Source organism: Aedes aegypti, chromosome 2, assembly GCF_002204515.2.
Source record: "Aedes aegypti strain LVP_AGWG chromosome 2, AaegL5.0 Primary Assembly, whole genome shotgun sequence".
NCBI lineage: Eukaryota > Metazoa > Arthropoda > Insecta > Diptera > Culicidae > Aedes > Aedes aegypti.
The window spans coordinates 347508015-347535646 of record NC_035108.1 but is presented as its reverse complement, the minus strand read 5'-3'; the positions used below and the strand labels follow the sequence as shown (position 1 = coordinate 347535646).

General features: G+C 35.6%; 1 protein-coding gene across 4 annotated transcripts in view; it reads left to right on the top strand.

The window, feature by feature from the left end:
- LOC5575210 (serine/threonine-protein phosphatase 6 regulatory ankyrin repeat subunit B) overlaps window positions 1-27632 on the top strand; it is a 275762-nt gene that overhangs the window by 46795 nt on the left and 201335 nt on the right. The gene's annotated exons all lie outside the window — the stretch shown is intronic.

Below are 27632 nucleotides of genomic sequence, written 5' to 3'. Positions count from 1 at the left end.
ATTTTAGACCTTGAAAAACTATCACCGAATGGGTGAAGCGGCACGATAAAAAAAAGTATTTCAAGATCTCCATAAAACCGTAATAATTCAAGAACAAACCGCTCACACACAATCACCCCCAATAAACTCTTGACATCCCAAATCAATGCCACACTCAAACGGAAAGCATAGTTTTCACCCACGCGCCAGTCGCGTCAGATTCGTAAACCGGTGAAGGGTGGGTGGCTAAGGGCATTTGTGTTTGGAGCGATTAATCGTGCACATTTCCTTTTCAAGTTGTTCCAGGTGTTTGGGACCAGTCAGAACACCGTTAGTAGGTGGCTAGGACTAAATGAGTGGATCTGATTAGCATTCCAGGTTAAGTTTAACCAGCCATACGGTAATCAATTGGCGTGATGACCGGTTGCTGATGCCCAACGCTTATGAATGTGTTTACCGCGAAATCGACAGAACCGAAATAGATTTTATCAGATTGTTGCGAGTATTTTCGCGCATTGTTATAGGAGTAGTTTTACGGTTCATGGTGTATTAGCTTAGCCAGAACTTTCAAACACATTATTTACTATTTTTTAACAAAATGTTTTTTTAATCTTTTATTGGTATCATTTTTAACACTACGTTTATTTCTTGGTGGTGGTTGGTCCCTAGTGATAAATCCTACCTCCGTTCTGGTCACGATCTTCAGATTATCGTGATTCGTCAACATTCGTATTGATAAAGTGGGAGGACAGAAGTAAAATTTGAAAGAAACGAATGCCAGAACAGGTATCCACCGGCGACGCCAAACGGACCAACGTAATGTGGTGTAATTTGGAATTTGTGGATTGAATACTGACACCTATATTTCTTTTTTTGCCAAGCATCAATATGGATGACTCTCGAGGATTGCTTAACGTAAAAGGGGTTATGACAAGGTTGTGGATTTACTGGGTAAATCCATCACATTGGGGTTATGACTTTGTGTCTAGTCAGGAATAGGGTCTGATTGGTATGGTAGAATGCAATAGAGTTCGGAATTGATAGACAGACTTTGAGGAAAGAAGTTTTCAACGTAAGGCAGCAGCACCTTGGTACTTGGAGGGCGCAGATCTGGAGAGTTGGGCAGCTGTTCATGCTGGGTTACATTATGTAGAAAGTGGAATCTGTTTTGCCGCGCACAAATTATGGGAAGTATTTGAAAATGGCTTCTTGTTTAGATTGTGTAACGCAAGAGAGCATTTTTAGCTCTGCGTTATATTAGGAGGTTATTATAGTGCAGGGTCTACTGATGACTGTGTAGGTATTTTAAGGGTGATTGAATGAAAGTTTTGTTGAGGGTAGTTATTGTTGAATTTTAGCATTTCGTAATTGTTTTGAAATGTTTGTCGTACAATGAGAAAGAATTTTGGGGTATTTGTTTGGTAATTATTTGCGCTTTTGCACTTGTAAATGTTTTATTTAATAGAGATACTTTGTGTTAGGGAAGTGTAGGAGGATAAATTATAATTTATTAGAATTTTCTGATAGAGGCAGAGTTCACATGTTACTTAGGTATTGGAAAGCAAATGAGAACCACATTAAATAATAGATAAACACTAATGCTCATATTTTTATATTTTCATTTCATCGCGGTCCTCATTGCCCGAGCGGAGACGATAAAACTCGAGTTGGATATAATCGACGCAACTACGATACGGAAAAGAAACAGATGAGAAACTATCGATACATTTATTTAACTATAAAAACCACGTTTTAACGTAATAACTTTATTTATTTCTTCTCGTTTCAGCAATCCAACAGCCAAACCATCTCTACTATCTTTTTCATTTCCTCTTCGTTACATTTATAGTCCCTCTGGTACTGAATCGAATGACGCATTCCGCTTTTTATCAGCGCTGTCTTTGCTGTACGTTGAGCATGGTGTCGGAGGTGGTGTGCTGTGTAAAACATCTGATGTGCTACACGGCACGCTACTTCCGGCATTTTGTTGGCGCGCGGGATGGGCAGTGCTGGTGATGATGTGGAGGGCGCTATTCGGTTTAGTGCCAGAGGGACTATATCTATTTAATGTATCTGAAACTTGTGGGACCGCTTTAAATACCGGCGCCTGCTTGTGGAAGATCCCGGTGTGCTAAACGGTATAGGACATGTTAACGGGGGAGGCTTGGTAGGTCCTCACCTAGCCCGTGTCTAGATAGGCGGACGGATGTCTGCCAGGGTGTGGATCGAGCAATTACAATTACAATTACAATCATTTTTAACACTACGTTTATTTCTTACTAGTGGTCCCGGCAAATTTCGTCTTGCCATCAAATAGGCTACACTGCGGAACACAATTTTGTTTCAAGCACCAAAATACCGCCATTTATTCAATTAAGGTGAAGATGAATCGAAGCCAAAGTTCAAATTTTCAAGAGCACGGATCTGGAGAACCAAACATCCGTTTAAGCTGAAAACCTAATCAGCTAGTGACCAATCGATTAAGTTTTCAGCTCAAACGGATGTTTGGTTCTCCAGATCCGTGCTCTTGAAAATTTGAAGTTTGGCTTCGATTCATCTTCACCTTAAGGGTTGCTGAATCCATTCCGGTTTTCAAAAACATCATAGCACGTCTAGTTTTTGAGATATAAGCTATAGAAAACGCAAAAAAGTGGAAATATCAGACAACTTGCATGCAAGTTTGCCAGCTTGTAAGCCCAAGTAACAATTCCACAGCAATTTGGCATTCGAGTGAATTTATTAATGTTCTAAGACAGTAACGTGAATGCTATGATAGCTAGAGGCGACATTTAACGTTGCTAGAATGTCATATTTTGTAAGTCAGCTCTTGGTTGTTTTCAAAACCTTTTAGAGACAAACTATAAAGTTAAAATTTTGTGGCTACAGAACCAGCTTTATTGCAGCATAGAATACCTCATTTAAACTGCTAGTGGAGGCTGAGTGACACTGATTTGTGACGGCTATGATAAAAGATTGATATAATACACCTTGTTGCCATAAAAGCTGCTTTTAAACTGATTGATTTGCACTTTAATCTTGATAACTTACCTTATTGATACCTCTTGGATCGATATTTGGGCTCTTGGGCGAACACTTATCCTGACGGAAAAACGACGAACTAATGTTCGTTTTAATTTTTTCGTATATATTCTTCATAATAGCATACCCAAACAGCAAACTTTGTTGAATGCTGCTTGGTTACCATAAAAAGCGAAAAAAAAGCTGAATCATCTTCAATCAGCATTTTTTAAGCAATTTTACATCTGCAAATGCCGAATCATAACAGTGCACCCTTATTTGTGCATTTATGATGGCAAGACAGCATTTGTTGATGATAATCAATCAATTATGGTTCCTCCATTTAAATTTCACTTCGGTTACCACAATTTCACTTTTTCAAATAATATTATCTCCATGAATTCGCTCATCAGATGCTATGGTGTGATGATTAAACTGACTGAATATAATTTAAAGCACAATTACTGCCCACTCAAACTAAGAAATGTTCAATTCTTCACCTGGCGATTCATTTTAGCAAATACTAAATAACTAGAAATATGCCACTTTCAGAGGGGGCACGGGCAAATTTACTTCTTTCTCATCACATTTCACAGTAAATCTCACTCGGCACTAAAGATTTGGGTACTATATTCAAATAAAAAGCACTACGAAATAATCTATCACAGCCGTGTTTTCAATCTATTTTTCTTTTGTTTACTTTGGAATAAATCGACGTTATGATAAAATCATTTTCAAGATAAAGTGACATTCATCTAGAACAGGTGGCCTCAAAATAGCTACCATAAATGCTATTTTGCTTTATTCGTGTGACATAATTATACACTTCATAGCCTCTTTCAGAGTGGGCCAACTAGTCACGTTCTAATCTACAAGAGGTTTTGGGGGATGCGATGAAGACAACAGTGCCTTGACCATGGTTTTATAGGCGTTTATTTATAGCAGCCTGGAAGTAATTCGTAAAACTAAAATTGTTACTTGGGAGGTAATTCATTTGCTTTATTCACAGAAATCAAACTTAATGTGTATAACAATACTTATCCACAAAATTTATAATGTTTTCGATGCAGAAAATTTATTTTTTGGAGGTTTGAAAAAGTATTGTATTATTCCATATAAGAGATACGAAGATTTTGTATGAAGACAGCAAGCATGTTAGAAAAAAAATCGGTTTAATCTAAATTTAATCAGGTAATTTCAACCAAATTATATCTAAAATGAAAGTTTAAGTCCTATTATGCATGCACGGTAAATTAGATCGCAAACAAGTTTGTTAAATCATACTTTAAATTTTAGGTAAACATGGGTGTTTTATACAACTTTGGCGATCTGTAGCTAAAAATTGTGACGTGCTTTAACATATCTGAGAATGGCATCAGATTCAGCTACCCCAAATCTTCGAGAGACACATAATTTGATCCTTTAGAAACACAAAAATGTTTAACAACTTCCGAAAAGCTAAACATTACATATAATTTGCAATTGGATTAGATGGACAAATTGATGTGAAGATTTGCGAAAAAGTTACACGTCTTCATCAGTGAGAATCGAACTCACGACTCCCCGATCTCTAGTTGAGGCGCGTTACCACTACGCCATGAGAGGACTCATGAACGCAGAAGTTAACCTGAATTCGATTTCAGCTCAATAAGCACGTGGTCCTTTTTCGCAGAGTGCACCTCTTTCGGAAGAATTAGACGCCCATCCAAACACAACGCTTTCTATATAAATCCAATGCCTAGCCCGAGAGCGCATTGTTTTTTAGGTATAGGAATAGCACACTACACTAGCCAGCAACTGCGCTGGCTGAGGTTTCTATTGTGTGGGCTTCCAATGGGTCGCGTCGTGCACTTTGTGCACTTGCGTGCACTTGCGAAAAAGGACCACGTGATTATTGAGCTGAAATCGAATTCAGGTTAACTTCTGCATTCATGAGTCCTCTCATGGCGTAGTGGTAACGCGCCCCAACTAGAGATCGGGGAGTTGTGAGTTCGATTCTCACAGAGAAGACGTGTAACTTTTTCGCAAATCTTCACATCAATTTGTCCATCTAATCCAATTGCAAATTATATGTAATGTTTAGCTTTTCGGTAGTTGTTAAACTTCCACTCGGCTGGTAAGCCGTAAACCACGATTCTTAATTAAAAACAAAAATGTTTTTGTTACGCTGTGCTATTGAAAATCGCTTTGATACCTACCATACAAAAGATCATGATCTGTTCGCTTTTGTATTTATGACGTTTTCGGTGAATATTCTGAACTTTTTATACAAACAAACACGTCGGAATAGTTCACGAACACTTCAGAGAAAGTATTGTCAAAATCTGGTAGCCCATTCGCATGTCATTTCGTGACATACAAACAACACTCCATTTTTATTCATATAGATGTATAGGTTTTCCGTGTTGAGCAACACAACAATCCTTATTTTGTTGAAACTGAATTAAGCTATTATTAACATTCCAATAGATCAGTGGTTCTCAACCTTTTCGGAGCCGCGACCCCCTTTGAACCTTTACAAACATCTAGAGGACCCCTAAAGATGGATGTTCTTAAAACCAATGTTAATGTAAAAAAAAAAACAAATCTGTCAAAATGATTTATTTTTCCGGTCGTCACGCGGTTGACCATTGCCAGAAGCACCACGTTGTTGCTGAGAACAAAAAGAGAGGTTTTTTCAACTGTGTTGTACAAAATACACAATACGAATATTGAAATGTTATCTGATGTAATGGGCAGGCACTCCTACAAATCATGCCTGTAATCCACAACTGAACTTAAGAAATCGTATGGAAGAATCCTGCTGTGATCTTTCGGAAGAGTCCACTAAGAATTGAGTCAGGAATGTACCTAGTATTTTTCCAATAATACGACAAGGAACTTCCATAAAGGTTCTTGACAAAAGTAATCAATTCATGCAGGTCAAATAGGAACAACTGAAAGCCCCATTTATGTATGGTTCAGAATAAAATAAAGAACTTTGACATTTCCCGTATCAACTTTGACGGGAGGAATTTTCTCGGCCGAATCATCTGAAACTTGGCAATAAGAAGCGCTTGAAAACAACAAATTTTGCGACCAAATATGAGCTCAGCAATTTAAAAGAAACTACGAAGTGAATCAGAAGCGAAAAGAATAAAACACTTGCAAACATTCCTAATTCCGTTAATAAATCGTCAAAAATATTCCCAGGAGTTATCAGAAGGCCGGCTCCAAAGGCACGTTCCCCACCAGTTGGGAGATTTGTGCCATCATTCCCAGGAGTTAACTGCAGATTTCGTGAGTTCTTTAAAAACCTACTATCTGCCGTTGAAAGAATTAACAAAAAAAAAGTCGGGAAATCTCCGAAAACCTTGGATCTTGTCAGTGAGTTGGCGAAACCTACCAAGGATTATGCCACAAATATTCCAGAAATTTTCAAATGGGTATCTCCTAGAATTCATTGTTTTTAATTTTTAAGATCTCACTGGATAGATTTGAACGGATATTGAGTAATTATAGTTGATGTGCAATCCATAACTGACAGGATCACATTGAAGGTATTTCCTGGTACTTTCACAGTTGAAAAAACAAAAATAAAATAGGTTAAACTTTAAAAATACTTACCAGATCAAAAATTTGAAACTCGGTTCTAATGTTTTTCTTAAACCAAATCGGATTTAAGATTCCTCACATTTAACACCAATCAGGAGAAACGGCACTTGCTCTCAATGGATTCGCGGATCCCCTGAAAGCTCTTCCCGGCCCCCTAGGGGTCCGCGGACCACCGGTTGAGAACCCCTGCAATAGATGATCAGTTTTCGGAGCGAAATTCTTTTTTGTTTAACCACTGCACTCAGAATCAGCTATTCATGGTGAATCCACTTTGTTTCTACCTGCTTAGCCCACACGAAGCTGCTGTCTCCGAACATGCAGTTAACCTATACCGATCTCCCTACGACTTCTCGGAGGAGTTGGAGATCACTGCTAACGAATTGCTGGCCTATGTCAAAACGGCTTTAGGACATTTCGTCGAATGACATTTGGTAGAATGACGTTTGGTCGAAAGTACATTTGGTCGAAAGGATAGTTGGTCGAATGGACATTTGGTCGAATTATTTTGGAACATTTATTTTGGTCGAATGAAGTTTAGTTTAACGGTAATTTGAATGAAATCTTATTTTGAAATAGTTTATTGAAAGATCATTTGGTAAAATTGGATATTGTTTTCTAAATGTTCATAAAATGGATAAAACAATGTTAGTGAGATAACGTATTCTCTTGAATGATCTGAATCATTAGCTGTTGTTGAATAAAAATGGGACATTTTATGTAGATTTATTTTTAGATTATTCAAATAAACTTTTTACAAGAGTTTTTGTTTTGTACACTGACTGAAATATTAAGCTCTAGTGAGTTTATTATTCTTTGGAAATATCATCATTCTTTGAAAAACTGCTCAACAAGTGTGCATAATGTTTTTATTATATATTATTCTTTTGAAATATCATCGTTCTTCGTAATGAACTGCTGATTTCCATCTGATGGAAGCATTCGGAAAGTGTGCTCGGGATCTTTTTTTGAATTCCGGGTCTTGCAGCTTACGGACGTGGGTACAATTTTTGAATGCGGGAATCAGAAATAAAGCGGACGGAAAAAATTCTTTGTGGAAAACCTTTACGGCGAAGTAAATGTTAGGTGTATGTAATTCTGCTTATGGTAATTTAGCTTATTGTGAATTCCAGCTTAAGAACATTCCTCAGGCAAATATATGGCTCTGTTGACAGTGTTGATGACCTCGGGTGAATAACAGTGTGTGTATTAGAAGCCTTGAAAACTGTGCTAATTCTATGTGTCAAGTAAGGGAAGACAAGTTGACTGAGATGACAAAAATTGGCTTGCTTCCATTTAAGGCTAAGTAGCCCGTCATTCGTTTTGGCAACAATGATGACTTTTCAGCATGCATTTCAAAGTGATAAAACTCAGTCTTGATAGTTTATATTGACTTGAAAAAGAATCACTGTACGCGCTAACATGCATAAAGTATGCTGATACTTTTTCAGCTATGTCAGTGCAAAACCAACTGATTTTCTTTGATTCGAAATCGTGAGATGAATTAGCAACAATCATTAACGACGCGTACAAATTTCAATGACGGCCTACTTCGCCTTAAATTCAGTTTATCTTGAATTGCAGAAACGCAAGAGGTTGATTAACTGTCACTAAACGGTGCTAAAAATTAGCGTTACACAGAATTTTAAACAGCCATTACTCTCAAACTAGTCATTCGATTTCAAATCTTCTTTCACAGTCATGAAGCTTGACTCTTCAACTGATAAATAAAAATATACTACATAGTCGTAGCAAGGAACAAAGAGTTTTAAGGGGGGGTGTGAAAATATGTCTTCCTTAAAAAACAGCGTTACAATGGTTGAGAGCTCAAATCTCAGCCATCAGGCAAAAATATTATAATTTTATTTCACCGCTGGAAATATTCAAGACCAGCATTGCAGGGAAAAATATCAAACATAGTCGTAGCAAGGCAAATGAAGAATGAGAGACTCCTATCTGAAATGTTTACCAAACCTATAAAAAAATATTTCAGTGCCACTATGCAATCAATTTTCGATTTTGTTTCAGAATTCAACACTTCCAGTGCAGATCTTCAAATGAAAAATACTCAACATGTTCGTAGCTAGGAAAAACAGTAATAAGGGGCTTCCATTAAAAAAATGCCCAAAAACTTCAAAAATTCATAACTTTATAATGAGCAAACCGATTTTCGATCTTCTTTCACCATTTGGATGCATATAGTTGTGCCTTTCAGAGAAAAATAATATTACACATAGTCGTAGCAAGATATAAGGTTTTTAAGGGGTATGTCCTATTTCTTGGTCCCGTTTGCCTGTAAATCAAAATTCATAGCTATGAAATGTAATTTTTTCTCCATGTCGTTGTGAACTTGATAAATTTTAGTAAAGATATACATTTTTGTAAACACTAAAAATTTATTTTACCTAAAAAACTGCAGAAAACCCTTTTTTAACCTGGAGCTTAAAATTCAAAGCAGTGGCATGTACTTTTTTCGCCATTAAATTAATTGCACGAGTCAAGTGAAGATGTTTGAATAAGTAAAGAAGCTTCTGATTACACACAAAATTTATTTTACCAAAGAAACTGCTTTAAGGCGAAGTAGGCCGTCATTAGAATTTGTACGCGCCGTTGATGATTGTTGCTAATTCACCTCACGATTTCAAATCAAAGAAAATCAGTTGGTTTTGCACTGACACGTCTGAAAAAGTATCAGCATACTCTATGCATGTTAGCGCGTACAGTGATACTTTTTCAAGTCTATATAAACTATCAAGACTGAGTTTTATCACTTTGAAATGCAAGCTGAAAAGTCATCATTATTGCCAAAACGAATGACGGGCTACTTCAACTCAATTTAATAAGTATGTGTGCCTGCTAATCGAAATCCAAAGCAATGACATGTATTTTTTCAACATGAACTTGCTGATAGAAGTTAAGTGAACATTTTTTAGAAGAAATAGACATTTTCTGATAACACTTCAAATTTATTCAGCCTAAGTAACTACAAGAAACCCTATTTCATGAGCTTGTTTGCCTGTAAATATAAATTCAAAGTGATAACTCGTAGCTTTTTCGAAATAATTTTGCCTATAGAAGTTAGGTTAACATGTTTGAGTAGAAATCGACATTTCTGATTACACTAAAAATGTGTTTTACCCAAGAAACTACGTAAAATCCTGCTTCATAAACATATATGCCTTTAAATGACAATTCAAAGAGATAGTATGTTATGTTTTTAAGCATAAAATTGTTGATCGAAGTCAAGTAAACATGTTTGAGATGTAATAGAAATTTTTATTTATACTCAAATTTTATTTTACATTAGAAACTTTGTAGAACATGTTAAATAAACATTTCTGCCTGTGAAGATATATTTAAGGCGATGATATGTTGATTTTCCAGCATAAAATTTAGTGTAGAGGTTAACTTAACATGTTAAATAGGAAATATAAATGTTTGGTTACACTCAAAATTTATTTCACCTAAGAAAATATGAATAACCCTGCTGCACGAGCCTGTTTGAGTGTAAAGCACAATTCAAAGAGATGACATCATTTTTTTCCGACATAAATTTCTTCACTGCAGTTTAGTTAACAAGAACGAGGAAATTACACTTAAAAATTATTTGACTTAGAACCAAAAAAAAAATCCCAGATTTTGAACCTTAACTTGAAAACAAAATGGGATTTTCATAGTTTTTAAAGTATAATAAATTTTGAGTGTGGTAAAAAATATGATTTTAACTAAAATATAGTAATATAGTAATAACATAAAAAAAAATGCTTTCGTTTTGAATTTTTATTCAAAGGAAAATAGGGTATTGATAGAGGGGTATTCTTAGATACTAAGGTGAAATAAATTTTGAGTGCAAACAAAAATTTCCATTACTTCTCAAACATGTTTACTTAACTCCTGCGATCAATTTTATGTTAAAACAAAAAAATATTTCTTTGAATATTTCTTCGCAATCATAAATATGCATTGTACTTAGTTTTACGTAGTTTTTGGGTAAAATAAATTTTGAGTTTATTCAAAAAAATGGTATAACTTCTCAAACCTGTTTACTGCACTTCTAAAATCAATTTTTCGTTAAAAAAATAACATGAAATCGATTTGAATTTTAATCTACAAGCATATATGTTTATTTAAAGGGTTTTACGTAGTTTATTTGGTGAAATACATGGTGAGTGTAATTCTTTTTTTACTCAAATATGTCAACGTAACTTCTATAAGCAAATTCATTCTGAAAATGCCAAGTGTCATCGCTTTGAATTTAGAGTTACACTCAAACAAGCTCATGAAATAGAGTTTCCCGTAGTTACTTAGGCTAAATAAATTGGAAGTGTTCGCTTTACTTTTATAAGCAAGTTAATGCCAAAAAAACTACTTGTCATTGCTTTGGATTTCGATTCACATGCAAACAGTCTCATGAAATAAGGTTTTTAGCAGTTTCTTATATTACGTAAGAAACTGCTTGAATAACTTTCTAATTTTGAGTGTAATGAAAAATTTATATTTCCACTCATTAATGTTAACTTGACTTGTAAAATCAATTTATTGTCAAAAAAGTACATATCATCGCCTTAGATTTTGTTTAGAGAAGTACAATTTGAAATATGATATTTTTCATAGTTTTTAAAGTATAATAAACTTTAAGTGTAATCAAGCATTATATGTAAGTAAAACTTCTTTAAGTAAATTCATAACGTAAATATTAAATGTCATCGCTTTAAATTTTGATTCACAAGAAAACAGAATCATGATAACTGGGTTTACTTAGATTCTTATGTGAACTAAATTTTGAGTGTAATGAAAAATTTCCAATAGTTCCTAAACATGATAGATTAACTTCTACAATCAATTTGGTGTTGAAAAAACAAAACATTATTGCTTTTAATAGTTTCTTATAAGCATATATGTATTTTTTTTTGTTAAAATAAATTTTAAGAGTAATCCAAAAATAGTTTTACTCCTCAAACATATTAACTTGACTTCTCAAATAAATTTTATGTTTGAAAACAATGTACTACCGGTTTGAATTTTAATTTACAAGCGTATATGTTTATTAAACAGGGTTTTACGTAGTTTCTTTGGCAAAATAAATTTGGAATGAAATCAGAAATGTCTATTTCTACTCAAACATGGTAATAACACTTCTACAATCAATTTGATGTTGAAAAAAATGAAATATTATTGCTCTGAATATTTTTTACAAGCATAAATATCTATTGAATTTGGTTTTGCGTAGTTTTTTTGGGTAAAATAAATTTTGGGTGTAATCAAAAAATTGTATTACTCCCCAAACATGTAAACTTGACTTCTAAAATCAATCTCAAGTTGGAAAACATAAAAACTATCGATTTGAATTTTTATTTACAATCGTATATATTCAGTTAACAGGGTTTCACGAAGTTTCTTGGGTAAAATACATTTTTAGTGTATTTAGGAATATCTATTTCTACTCAAACATGCTAACCTAACTTCTATAAATTATCTATAACATTGTTTTCCGAAAAAGCTATGACCCATCTCTTTGAATTCAGATTTACAGGTAAACAAGCTCATGCAATAGGGTTTCTCGTAGATTCTTAGGTTAAACAAATTTGAAATGTTATCAGAAAATGTCTATTTCTACTCAAAAATGTTTACTTTGCTTCCACAAGCAAGTTCATGTCGAGAAATCTATATGCCATTGCTTTGGATTTCGATCTACAGGCAGACATACTCATGAAATTGAGTTTTTAGCAGTTTCTTTGGTAAAATAAATTTTGAGTGTAATCAGAAGTTTCTTCTCTTATTCAAACATCTTCACTTGACTTGTGCAATTATTTTAATTGTGAAAAACGTACATATAATTGCTTTTTATTTTGAGCTACAGGCAATCAAGTTAAAAAAAAGTTTTTCCGCTATATTTTAGGTAAAATAAATTTTAAGTGTTTTCAAAAATATATATCTTCATTAAAATTTTTCAAGTTCATTTCGACAATCAACGATATGCAGAAAAAACTATATGTCATAGCTATGAATTTCAATTTACAGGCAAACTGGACAATTAAATAGGGGATACCCCTTAAAAACCTTATATCTTGCTACCTCTATGTGTAATATTTTTGACGTTGGATAACGTCTTACGGCAACATACTGGGGTACAATTTCGAAAAACGAAAATCGCTCGCGTCACGAAAAGTGGTTAGATTTTGACTGTTAATAACATACTAACGCCCGTATAGATTTTCGAGATTCTTGCACCAATCGATCGTAAATCTTTCTACGAATCGATTCCAATAATGAAAACTATTGATTTTCATGACTAAACTATTGATAAATAGGTAAATATCGAGGCATGTCTTATTTTCCATAGAAAAGCACATTTTTCTTGCTGTTATAAGGTTTTGACGTTTGAAATTTACATGCACCGTAATTTCGGGTGAAATTGATCATTTTTCATGGTTTTCTTGTCTGTTTTCAATAATGTTGAAAAACTGAATGCAGGAAAACAAGTACGACGGTCAGCCTCTTTGACTCATGTGCCAAAATTTTCTAACAAATGTGTTTTAACGTTGGATAACGTCCTTCGGCAACATATGGGGGTACAATTCCAAAAAACGAAAAATTGAGCATGCGACGAAAAATTGTTAGGTTTTGACCGCTTATAACTCAGCCAATTATTGATAGATTTTCAATATTTATCCATCAATCGATCGGAAATTTATTCAAATTGATTCAAACGGAGAACACTATTGATTATTAGCAACAAACTATTGAAAAATCGTAAAATGTTGACCCCTTTCTTATATAACCAATCACGTTCAAACACATTTATGATATGTGTCTCATTAGCTGCATCTTATGTCTTTATTCCATTATAAGTTCGTATGAAATTCCTACGTGTTTTTGATAGGAAGTTGACTCTTTTTCACAAGTGTTACTAATTATAGTCATACGCACACTTATGAATCTCTATCGATAATATTATGTTATTCACTGCGGAAATCGAACGTATGAGTAAATAAGATTTTCTTATGGAATAACGACATAAGAAGTACCGTAAAATGGGGTAACATTGATAGTTTTTTCGAAGATAACTTCAATATTTATGCATTCTGTTTCAAAGAATTACAATTTATATTTTTAAAACAAGTACTGGCATCCTAGCTATCGATTGCACTTAATAGATTACCAAAAGGTTTATTCTGAATAGATATATTATTTTTCATATGATCGAAAGTCGGTTTTCTGTTTTGGGGTAACTTTGATAATGGAGTATAAATCGAACAAAATTGAATGAATTACGAAACATTTATAGGGCGTTGCATACCTCTAGGCGTTTAACGCTATATGGATATTTCTGACTTCGATTACAAAAATGGTCCCAGTTTGTAAAATAGGTTTTCGCTAAGAGATTTGAGACTGAATTCATGTTCTACAATAACTAGGCTGTCAAGGATAAGTGACGAACTCATTATGGCTGTGTGATCGTAAAACAGATTGTTTGTAAGCGTTGCAAAAATGCTACAATCTTATATTTTTTTTAATATTTGCATATAAATCCCCAAATGCACTTGATTCCAACGAAAATAGCTTTGACATGAAGTGTCATACTAATACTCTTTACTTTTGCATTCGTTTTGCTTAACTGATTGACAGAAACATCGTTACTTCGTTTAGTATGTTGTGGGTCTCGCACTATCAAAGTTACCCGCATTCTCAAAGTTACCCCGTTTTACGGTATTTTGTTTTTCATTCTAGAATCTTATAATATTCCATAAAAGACTAAGGAAATGATACTCATAGCATAAACAGATATAATTTTATAAGAAACTCTATTTGGTAATCATACGGATTGATCGTTGGCTTTTATGAGACGCTTTTATGGAGAAAGAATTTCGTAAAAAAAAATCATAAGAAAATCTTATGAATTACGAGGAGCGATGTCAATAGCATAATACTATCGATAGAGATTCATAAGTGTGCGTATGACAATGATTAGTAACACTTGTGAAAAAGAGTCAACTTCCTATAAAAAAAACACGCAGTAATTTCACTCGAAAAACTTGTGAACTTCCATCAATCATTGCGTTCATAATACAAATGAGTGTAATATCATAAGATACTCTTATGAAGGATCATAGATTTCAATTATGTAATTCTTTAGGACCATAAGGTATTTAGAGAATCGCTCTTTGAATTTAAGAAAAGATAGGTATTCAAAGGATCTCTAATGACAACGACAAGAATTTCTTGTGAATATCGGACGTTTTGTGTTTTATAAGAATCTCATGAAAGAGGGAAACCCAGTCAAGAAAGCAATTCACAAGCGTTCTCTTATGAAATTCGTACGTAATTTTTGGCTCCGTGTAGGGGCGGTCCATTTATTACGTAAGACAATTTTTGGGATTTTTCAACCCCCCCTCCCCCCATGATAAGACTTTTGGTATGAAAATAAAAAATAAATTGTATGGCGCGTAAGAAATCTCAAACCCCCCCTCACCCCATAAGCCCTTACGTAATTAATGGACGGCCCCGTAGTGGGAAGCGGAAACCAAAAATGTGCGTGGGTTTAACGTTCAACCAGAATATTTGTTTCAAGAGCAAAAGTCTTCTTCCATCGACCGGTTCTATTGTTGAAATGTTAACCGAACCAAACAAATAATACAAAATGTCCATAATAGATCAGAATTGACATACAACAAAAAGTGTGAAAATTGATTGGATTTTTAGCAGTAGAAATCTTTCATAGGTTTATGACGGTCTCAAGCCAGGAAATAGAAGACACTAACGTTATCCAACGTGAATTTGGCGGTCGTATCTCGGAAACAACCTCTTACTTTTTCTTCTCTGAAAGACACAACTGCAGGCATTCAAATGGTGAAAGAAAATCGAAAATCGGTTTGCTCATTATAAAGTTATGAATTTTTAAAGTTTTTGGGCATATTTTAAATGACAGCCCCTTATTCCTGTATTTCCACGCTACGACCCTGTTAAATATTTTTCATTTGAATATCTGCACTACAAGTGTCGATTTCTGAAACAAAATCGAAAATTGATTGCATAGCGGCACTGCAATATTTTTTCATAGATTTGGTAAACATTCCAAATAGAAGCCCCCCGATCTCTATTTGCCTTGCTACGGCTATGTTTGCTATTTTTCCCTGCAATGCTGGTCTTGAATGTTTCCAACGGTAAAATAAAATTATAATGTTGTTGTCTGATGGCTGAGATATGAGCTCTGAACCATTGTAACGCTGTTTTTTTCTGAGTTTGACCATCTTTGCTCAGCCCCTCACGGACCGTCTACCCTGCTACGACCATGTGTGTTATTTTTCTATAAGCGTTTGACCACAATGTTTAGTGAAAAACTTTCAGCATTTGGACAAATATTTGTGAAGTTATGATTTTTCGAAAAGTCCGTGTAACGCTGTTTTGGGGTCACCGTCGTCTACGGGGGTTTTTTTTTCTCACAGTAGCGTGACAGTTAATATTTTGGGAGAGCGTCCATTAACTTGGATAACAAAATTTTGCTAATCGCATAGAGATTGTTGGTAAAATTTCAATCACTACTGTATTGACGACAAAATGCTACTCTCGACGATAGTCAGACGAAATGTTATACTTTATTTCCATACTATTTAGATTCGACCACCATCCTCTCCACGAAATGTTGGTTCGAAAAAAATATCATATGCTTTCTGTTGCAACTAAACCTTTTCGATCAAATGTCCATTCGACGAAATGTCCGTTCGACCAAATGTACTTTCGACCAAACGTCATTAAACAAATGTCATTCGACTAAATGTCTTTCGACCAAATGTCATTGGTTCGTCAAAACATCTAAAAACATGAAGGTCCCAGGTTTCGACAACATCCTGAACTTAGAGCTCAAGCAATTGACTCTCCAGTTCTATCATCATCTGGCACTGATTTTCAATCAGTGCCTCCGACTTAGCTACTTCCCTTCGTCGTGGAAGTCAGCAAAAGTCATCCCCTACAGGAAACCTGGGAAGGATCTTCCTCCTCCAAAAGCTATCGACCCATCAGCCTACTCTTAATTATTATTAAGAAAGCTTTTTGAAAAAGCGATCAACAGACGGCTGCTTTCGACAGCCGATCAAAGCAATATCTTACTCGAGGAACAGTTGACTATGGGCGATCAGGTGGCCAATAATCGAAAAATGACTTGTTCTGATAAGTTTTTCTTGTACATCATTCCATAGTAAACACTTCTATTAAGATATTCCTGGAATATCAGGACAAGATCTTTTATATTTTGATTGATACAGTATGTCAAAGTGAGAGTTTTTAAGAAAAATGAATAATTCAGTGCAAACACTAGGTACACATTGAATCCAATATACTGCATAATCGTAATATTTTATACAGATCTTTATACACTGTCCGAAAGCTTATTGAAAAAGCTATCTTAGAAGAATAAAATTACATAAAAATTCATACCTTAGGTCGGAAAAATGCGGGGAGTGCACTGATTTCATATCGAATCTTTACACATCCCATACTTTTTTGTCCCAAGTTGTCCCAGGTTAAAACTTATTTCCAAGGGTACTTTGAGTTGTAAACTTAAAGATCGTGAAGAATTTAACTGCACAAATTTGCACTTTTTTAACTTAGGGCGTTTTGAATTTTTACACTATTGTAGCACGTAAAATACGGCTAAAGGTTTTCCGTCTCCTGTTTCGTTCCCTGGCTCAAAAAACAGACGGCTTTAGCGCCACCTCCGAAGAGGACCGTCTGTCGAGTTATGTTTGCCCGGCAAGAAACCCAACCTCAGGGCGGGTTTGTTTTATAAGAGTAAAAATAGCAATTTAGGAAACGATACAGAAAACTCAAAGGGTATAGTGGATCGAGATTTCTCAGTTATAGAGGTCGCCTTAAGCGATTCTCAAAAAATAGTTGATGCTGACCGTCGTTCTACCGACACAAAAAGACACCACTCACAAATATCATGACTGGAAGATCTCACCCATTCAAATTTCCCAGTCCGCTTCAGACACGTGAGTGGAGAGACCGATTTCCCAGGCAGTCTATCCTGGCGTACAAAAAACAGAAAAAGAAACAGGTAGAACGACGCGAAACGTGAGAAATCTCGAAGACCAAAAACTGTTACAGGGAAAGCACTAACATATTACAAAAATATATAATTTGGTTGAGAACAGCAAAAACATTTAGAAATTGTTTCAAATTTGATAACCTAGGTTTTTATTCAGAATTGTGTGTTCCTTTCCTCGTCATTCTTCTTCCTACTTTCCCTAATGTGTGTGCGGTTTTTCTATCCTGCTTCTATCGCTGTTCAACGATCACTTTCATCTTCCCGAGCTCGGTTAGTTGTGTGGAGTTTAACGCATGCGCATGTTTAGTTTGTTTCTGGTTGTTACTAACGGACTCCTTTAGCTGCGATGAATGCCGACGGCAAAGCAGAAGCGACGGTGAGTAATGCGCCGGCAAAGCAGAAGTGTCGGACGAAAAATGCGACGGCAAAGCAGAATTCCGGATTTAGCGCATCGACGATGGTGGTATTGCGACAGCCACCCCAAATACAGCAACGAACTGCGACTTTTTGGAATAACTCTTGATGAAGTGTCGCACGCTGGAAATTACATGCGTCGATGACGGATGACGCAGTTGACGACGATGGGGATCGTCGGGGGCTTCACACGTGGCCTGTCCACGCTAATAGAAATTGGTGATGGTCGCTCTGTCGGAACAGTTTGTAAGGCGACAGGGACTTTTATTTGATACAGTATTAGTAGAAGGCGACTTGTATGCAAGTTTTGTATGCGGTTTTGGACAGGTGCATTTCATTGTGAACTGTGATATTGAATATCGCATATATTTAAGTGAACTATTGAATTTGTTAATTTTGACAATCAAATAATGTATAATTACATGAACAATAAATTAACACGAATAATAAATTAACATTGAAGAACATGAAAAAAAACAATATAATTATATAACAATGTATGTACATCTATATTTATATTGAATATTGACCATTCCACGAATTTTTAGATTCTAGAGAAATTATTCATGTGCTGGATACAATTTACACACCCACTGAACATCGCTAAATCATGTATACACACTAAGCTCTTACGGTGAATTTCACCGTAATCTCAACAGCTGAACAGTTCGGTGAAATAAAACATCGTAATTTCGTCGAAATTTTACGGATTCCGGTGATTTTTCACCGAATACTGTAAAAATTTACCGTACTCCGTTAATTTATTTCACCGAACTGTTCAGCTGTTGAGATTTTTACAGGAATCCGTAAAATAATTTAAGTGTGTATCATCATTTCTACGTTAGTTCTAACATTTATAATGGTTTGCACAACGTTAATCGCATAAATGACTTATATGCATCATTAGTAACAAAATTTATTATTTCGCTATACTGCCCATAACTGCATATCTGTAACATTCGACAGAAGTAGGCATTGAGTAAATTGAACACCAAGTGTGCATTTTATGGCGGTATGGGAAGAAACTAAAATTTCTAAAAAAAATACCAGGAACTCAAACGTGCTTATTTGAGACAGAAACAACTTGGTATTTTTTTTTCGAATTTTCTAGAACGAAATCACAGATTTTAGTAAGTAGATCGAAAGTATATATCATTTATTGACTCTCCACGGTTTTAACTCGAAATTGTCAAAAATGTCAAATGTGACTGATATGCAGTTATGGGCAGTATAGGCCCTATTCAAAAGTTAGTCTCGAAAACTTGTTTTTGAAAATAAAACATAAAATTTGTATCACAGAACTCATGAATAAGACATGAGATGGGAAAAATATTTTTGGCCGCCAGTCTGTATGGAAACCACCCTTAGTGAAGTTTGGCTTTCGACGCGGTCGTTCAGCCGTGCACCAACTGACTCGAGTAACCAACATTCTCAGGCGGAACAAGTCCCACGCCAAATCCTCCGCCATGGCGTTGCTCGATGTTGAAAAAGCATTGGACAACGTCAGGCATGACGGCCTGGTGTACAAGCTGCACCGATACAATCTTTCCACCTATTTGGTGAAAATCATCAAAAATTATCTGTTTGACAGGACGTTCAGGGTTTCCCTCAATGGAGTCAACTCAGACCCACTCAACATCTCCGCAAGTGTGCCACAGGGAAGTATTTTAGGTCCCCTACTATACAACCTCGGACATGCCTCAGCTTCCTGAAGGCGGCTCTCTATCACTGTTCGCTGACGACACCTCAGTCGTCTACAGCGGCATATACACGAGAGCGTTAACATCTCGATTCCGGAGAGGCCTGAATGTCTTGTCAGATTACTTAAACAGCTGGATGATCTGTATCAACTCGGCGAAGACCCAGGTCATCCTCTTCCCCTATTCCAAATCACCCAGACTTGTTTCGGCTGAGGATTGTATAATCAACCTCGATGGATCAACGGTGGAATGGTCTGATGTAGCCGACTACCTTGATTTAAGGCTAGACAGCAAGCTTCTCTTCAAACAACAGGTTGACAAAACGGTCACCAAATGCAACATCTTGATTAAGTAAAGCACTTTAGCCACTGGTCAACCGAAAGTCAACCTTGTCTATGAAGAACAAGCTTGCTCTGATCACAAGCAGGTCATTCTTTCGGTCATTGAATATGGCGTACCAATCTGGGAGAGTTGCGCCAAAACCCACCATCTGAGGCTCCAGAGGACCCAGAATAAATTCCTCCGAGAATGAGGAAATCCGAGGTCTGGCCGAGATGAAAACACTTGTGGAGCGCTTTGGTGACTCGATCGATATGTATAGAGCTCGTTGTCAACAATCTGGCCAGCAGATCATCCGGGACCTCGTTCCCCCCTAGGTTATCAAATTTTTATTAGTAGCCTTGTAAACAGTAGTTAGGTTAACAAATTTTTCTTTAAACTACCAGAGCCTATAAGGCCGAGCAATAACACTAGGGTAAAACCAATTCATAAATGCATCAAAAACAACCATTGCAAACAAAGCTAAAGGACCTGAAGGTCAACCACTTAAGATGTAAAAACTGTTACTAGGTAAAATCTGACAAAAATAAACATGAATTGAATGCAAAAAAAAGATTTTACCTGCTTTCTAAGTCGTAACTGGCTAACCGGTAAAAAGCCAAAGGAAGGATGTCGAATTGAGTAGTTAAAAACACGCTGGTATTCCAGTTCCCAGAAACTGCACTGCAGGGCCCACCCTGGTGGAGATTGTTCGCTTTGTAAAAGCGTTTGATGCCGATAAGAAAACCATGGAGTCAAGCTACAAATTTCTGATGAATGAGTAATCTGTATCAAGTTCAAATTAGATGCAGCGATGAAAGAGGCTCTTCTACAGAATCCCCATCCTTACACGTTCCGGTATTCCAACGGAATAACTGTAGAAATACGAATGACGGTTACAGGAGGATGCATTCGGTACGTGAGGATCTTCGATTTTCCACCCGAGATAACCGACCTGGAAGTTTCGCTTGTTCTCGGAAAATATGGCACAATCAAATGCAAGGTTAGGGAGAGACCTCGCACAGTGAGCAACAAATCTAGCTCCGATGATGGCGGCGACAGTTTTGTGACCGTTGAAAGAACCAGAAAATCTCGTAAACAGAAGCATTGTGACGGAGATGCAGAAAGGCCAAATCCACTGGAAACAATTGCAGCTGCTAGTCGTAGTAATTCCAGGGTCAGAAGGTCCAAATCGAAACGACAACAAGAGGACCGATTACGATCACGGAATGCAACGAAGATGAGTGAGTCCAATCTAAGTAACAATTTAGATTCTAACTGGCTTTATTTATTTTTATCATAGTTTTATCATAGATTTGCATATTCTTCAAGATTTTTTAGTGATTTTCACCCAGTAGAAATGATCTTGAACCTCCAAATTTTTAACAACTGACCACAATTGGCGGCACTCTTTGTCTCCTTACATGAATCAAAGAGCCTGGGTTAGAGACAGCTTCGATTCGATTTTTTTTGACGTTGGATAACGTCTTACGGCAACATACTGGGGTACAATTTCGAAAAACGAAAATCGCTCGCGTCACGAAAAGTGGTTAGATTTTGACTGTTAATAACATACTAACGCCCGTATAGATTTTCGAGATTCTTGCACCAATCGATCGTAAATCTTTCTACGAATCGATTCCAATAATGAAAACTATTGATTTTCATGACTAAACTATTGATAAATAGGTAAATATCGAGGCATGTCTTATTTTCCATAGAAAAGCACATTTTTCTTGCTGTTATAAGGTTTTGACGTTTGAAATTTACATGCACCGTAATTTCGGGTGAAATTGATCATTTTTCATGGTTTTCTTGTCTGTTTTCAATAATGTTGAAAAACTGAATGCAGGAAAACAAGTACGACGGTCAGCCTCTTTGACTCATGTGCCAAAATTTTCTAACAAATGTGTTTTAACGTTGGATAACGTCCTTCGGCAACATATGGGGGTACAATTCCAAAAAACGAAAAATTGAGCATGCGACGAAAAATTGTTAGGTTTTGACCGCTTATAACTCAGCCAATTATTGATAGATTTTCAATATTTATCCATCAATCGATCGGAAATTTATTCAAATTGATTCAAACGGAGAACACTATTGATTATTAGCAACAAACTATTGAAAAATCGTAAAATGTTGACCCCTTTCTTATATAACCAATCACGTTCAAACACATTTATGATATGTGTCTCATTAGCTGCATCTTATGTCTTTATTCCATTATAAGTTCGTATGAAATTCCTACGTGTTTTTGATAGGAAGTTGACTCTTTTTCACAAGTGTTACTAATTATAGTCATACGCACACTTATGAATCTCTATCGATAATATTATGTTATTCACTGCGGAAATCGAACGTATGAGTAAATAAGATTTTCTTATGGAATAACGACATAAGAAGTACCGTAAAATGGGGTAACATTGATAGTTTTTTCGAAGATAACTTCAATATTTATGCATTCTGTTTCAAAGAATTACAATTTATATTTTTAAAACAAGTACTGGCATCCTAGCTATCGATTGCACTTAATAGATTACCAAAAGGTTTATTCTGAATAGATATATTATTTTTCATATGATCGAAAGTCGGTTTTCTGTTTTGGGGTAACTTTGATAATGGAGTATAAATCGAACAAAATTGAATGAATTACGAAACATTTATAGGGCGTTGCATACCTCTAGGCGTTTAACGCTATATGGATATTTCTGACTTCGATTACAAAAATGGTCCCAGTTTGTAAAATAGGTTTTCGCTAAGAGATTTGAGACTGAATTCATGTTCTACAATAACTAGGCTGTCAAGGATAAGTGACGAACTCATTATGGCTGTGTGATCGTAAAACAGATTGTTTGTAAGCGTTGCAAAAATGCTACAATCTTATATTTTTTTTAATATTTGCATATAAATCCCCAAATGCACTTGATTCCAACGAAAATAGCTTTGACATGAAGTGTCATACTAATACTCTTTACTTTTGCATTCGTTTTGCTTAACTGATTGACAGAAACATCGTTACTTCGTTTAGTATGTTGTGGGTCTCGCACTATCAAAGTTACCCGCATTCTCAAAGTTACCCCGTTTTACGGTATTTTGTTTTTCATTCTAGAATCTTATAATATTCCATAAAAGACTAAGGAAATGATACTCATAGCATAAACAGATATAATTTTATAAGAAACTCTATTTGGTAATCATACGGATTGATCGTTGGCTTTTATGAGACGCTTTTATGGAGAAAGAATTTCGTAAAAAAAAAATCATAAGAAAATCTTATGAATTACGAGGAGCGATGTCAATAGCATAATACTATCGATAGAGATTCATAAGTGTGCGTATGACAATGATTAGTAACACTTGTGAAAAAGAGTCAACTTCCTATAAAAAAAACACGCAGTAATTTCACTCGAAAAACTTGTGAACTTCCATCAATCATTGCGTTCATAATACAAATGAGTGTAATATCATAAGATACTCTTATGAAGGATCATAGATTTCAATTATGTAATTCTTTAGGACCATAAGGTATTTAGAGAATCGCTCTTTGAATTTAAGAAAAGATAGGTATTCAAAGGATCTCTAATGACAACGACAAGAATTTCTTGTGAATATCGGACGTTTTGTGTTTTATAAGAATCTCATGAAAGAGGGAAACCCAGTCAAGAAAGCAATTCACAAGCGTTCTCTTATGAAATTCGTACGTAATTTTTGGCTCCGTGTAGGGGCGGTCCATTTATTACGTAAGACAATTTTTGGGATTTTTCAACCCCCCCTCCCCCCATGATAAGACTTTTGGTATGAAAATAAAAAATAAATTGTATGGCGCGTAAGAAATCTCAAACCCCCCCTCACCCCATAAGCCCTTACGTAATTAATGGACGGCCCCGTAGTGGGAAGCGGAAACCAAAAATGTGCGTGGCTTTAACGTTCAACCAGAATATTTGTTTCAAGAGCAAAAGTCTTCTTCCATCGACCGGTTCTATTGTTGAAATGTTAACCGAACCAAACAAATAATACAAAATGTCCATAATAGATCAGAATTGACATACAACAAAAAGTGTGAAAATTGATTGGATTTTTAGCAGTAGAAATCTTTCATAGGTTTATGACGGTCTCAAGCCAGGAAATAGAAGACACTAACGTTATCCAACGTGAATTTGGCGGTCGTATCTCGGAAACAACCTCTTACTTTTTCTAAAGTATCGAATTGACTACTCATTTCGATGCAATTATCAAAATCAACCATTTCAACCTTGGAAATAGGCACGCATTCCGAAGAAAAGTCCTTGCTTCTTTTGTTGCCACAATTATATACAGTTTTAAAACACATTTTTTTATTTTAAAGAGAAAGCTCCTTTTTTGACATTTTTAAAGCATTTCCTGATTCTGTGTTTTTTTTTATGCCGTATGATGAATACGGAACATTGTCTCACTTAATGTTTTCCGTATCGAACAACGCATTAAACAGCAAATTAATGACATGTTTGACACCAGTAAACTATGAAAACTGATGTCACCGCGTAAGGCAAAATTTACCAGTTCCAAAGAGGACGACATTCTCGACCGAAGACCATGACCCCGTTTATTCGGCGTGAATCACGTTTCGTGTGCTACACATTTACTTCTTGCTGTGCTGTTATTATTACTTCTACTTGTTTGTGGCTCTCTGTTTCTTAAGGAATTCCCACTGCTTGGATTTGTCCTAGGCTACAAAAATATGCCGTCCCATACCTACACACCACCTAAATACAGCGACAATCACCTGATGGCGTGTCTTGCGTAGTCACAATCTCGATTTTCGGCGTTCCTTGTGAGCTTTGGGCAGTGCGGGAAATTTTGTTGACTTGTTTCCCAGTCATGCGATAAGCAGGGACATAGAAAATGGAATAGAAGTCCACGTGGAAAGCAGGGAGTGATACCTAATTCAACACCTCGAACGTCATCCACCACGTGGCGATTTGCAGGACTGACCACCCGCATTAGCGTGTCTTCCAGTTCAGGAGGTGGGGAAATTGCGTTCGGTTGGCTGATTTCTTTTATATTAATTATGTTCCTCATCCCACTAGCAGCAGGTCACCGACACCGACCAGTAACTGTCGTTATCGGTCAAGAGGGTGCCGTTTTTAAGCGAAGATCTATGACGTAGATGGGAACATTCAAAATGGGATGTAAATTTGGTTTTTCGTCTTGATTGTTGCGAAACAAGTTGATGTTTGTACGCATTATGACGTAAGTCACATGCAGCATTGGAAAAGTGGTGGACACGTGAAATCAATTTGTAGGGACATGAAAACTTTTATCCCAGGAACTATAAAAGCGTAAATGAGCCTGTAAAGTTGTTAATTGTTTTCTACGATATTTTCACACTCCAATTTGTAGAACCACTTTTCTTGTGGCTGTCCTGTCATCTTGATTCGACAGGACCTCCTTATAGCCTTATAGGCACTAGGTTGCCCAAAATGACTAGATTCTCCGGGCCCATTTCGATGAGTTCAGCACCAATGCACCAAAATATAAGAGATAGGGTTTTGGTGTCTTCTAAACATTTGTTTGTCTGGTCAAGGCGCGTTATACGCAAAAGTGTCCTAAGCGCCAAATTTCATAGCATTCGAAATTCGCTCTTAAACTTTTTTATTTCAAAAGATAGCGCGACAAAATTTTCTACAATATTGAAGATTATAGAAAATATGAAAACTTTGTAGAACATCATTTTTTTCTATATCTGATAGTTTTAGAGATATAGGTCACTTTAGAACTTTATGGTCAAAAATCGGGTTTTTCCTCAATACTAACGTAAATATCAATTTTTCAGGCCTACTATGTTCTGTAGAGTTTTAGATATAAGCAAAATACACATTTTCTCTGAAGACGTCATATCTCTAAAATTTTCATATGAAAAGATATAAGCGTTTTTGTAGTTTTTTAACCCACATTTTCAAGCGTAACATTTCAAAATGGCGCAAGTGAAACCAAAAACTTTTCCCGTTACTTGAATAAGCATATCTTTAAGTGCATTCTTAGAAAATTTGGTGATAGTATATTTTGATTTTCTCTAATAAATGTGTTTTGAATTATCCCTTAATTTTACTTAGAAAACAGAATTTTCAACTTCTTGAGATTCTTATTCAATTACAGTCGAACATTTTTTAATACATAAATAAATACTGAATCATTCTTGGGATGAACAAGTAGTTTAGTATTGGTATTTTTATTCATATCGTTAATAATTACAGAAATATTCGTTCTTTGCTATAAAATACCGTCAATGGAAGGAAAACTCGACGAATTTAAACAAATTTAAAGGAAGTCCTGCCAATATAAGCTGAAGCTTTCACTAGATTGGACAATGCAAATGCAGTTGCATTCCCTTTTTTAAGTTTGTATAAGTGTTTTTTGAACTAGACAATACTTAACTATGTCAATTATATGCACTCGGCCTCCGTATGAATATAACATTGGAAAATAAAATTTTGATCAAAATCTCAAAAATATTAAAAACTACTTATTTTCGATACCTTTTCAAGTTTATATATTACCTTTACTAATCCCTCATTTAAGGTAATTATAGAACGAAGTCACACCTCAAATTTTCAAGAGCACAAGACTTGAGAGCCAAACAGCACTCCACGTTGAAAACTTATCCCATTGCTGGTCACCACCAGCAAGGAAGTAATTTGATTGATTTTCAACGCGAACTGTTGTCAGATTATCCTGTCTTGTGCACTTGAAAATTCGAAGTTTGGCTTTTAATAAGTAGCATTTAATTCCACTAGAGTTTGTATCCTTTGACAGATACGCGTATTTCGACCTCAACTGCCGTCTTCAGTGTCGTTTACTAGACTCAACTAGTCTAATTAAATGTGTAGGCACGGGTCATAACGTAGATCAAGAAATCACGGCTCTCGTAGCAGTTCATTTTATTCATGATAGAGCTTTAAAGCTAAAAGTATTATACAATTGTTATTGCTTATGGTTCTGGGTTCGAAGGTGTCAAATACTTACAAATCTGTGACTCCTAGTCAACTTCTCTTACGTCATTACAACCGTCCTGTGATATTTGTCTCTAGTCGATCTAACTGTTTTAAGTACAATTTTCTTAGTCATAAGTCAAAAAACATAGTCATAAGTTTACTCACAGTTTGTAATTGTAGAATTCAATTCAAATTTAAGAAATTTAGGTTTAATTCATTTAGTTTAAGAGTATGGAATGCATGGAAGCTAACCTAAAATGTTTGTATGAGTATAATTTAGTGTAATTTAATTTTTGTGTATTATTTTTAACATTTGACTCACGATATAATTGAAGCTCAATCGCAACACACAATTTACGTATTAGCGCAGGGAAACAATTCGAGTATAAACTCCTAAACTCATAGGCTGACGATTAAACTTGTTACCATTTCTCTCATCGGTCACACTACATGATTTTCGGAAACAATCTCATCGTGTTGTTTTCTTTTGTACTTCGGTACCTACTTCATCAGAGCAAAAGGATGACAAGCTGTCCGTCAGATTTTCAGCATCCCTGTGGGTATTTCTGCCGCAGCTTCGACGGGTGTAACGCC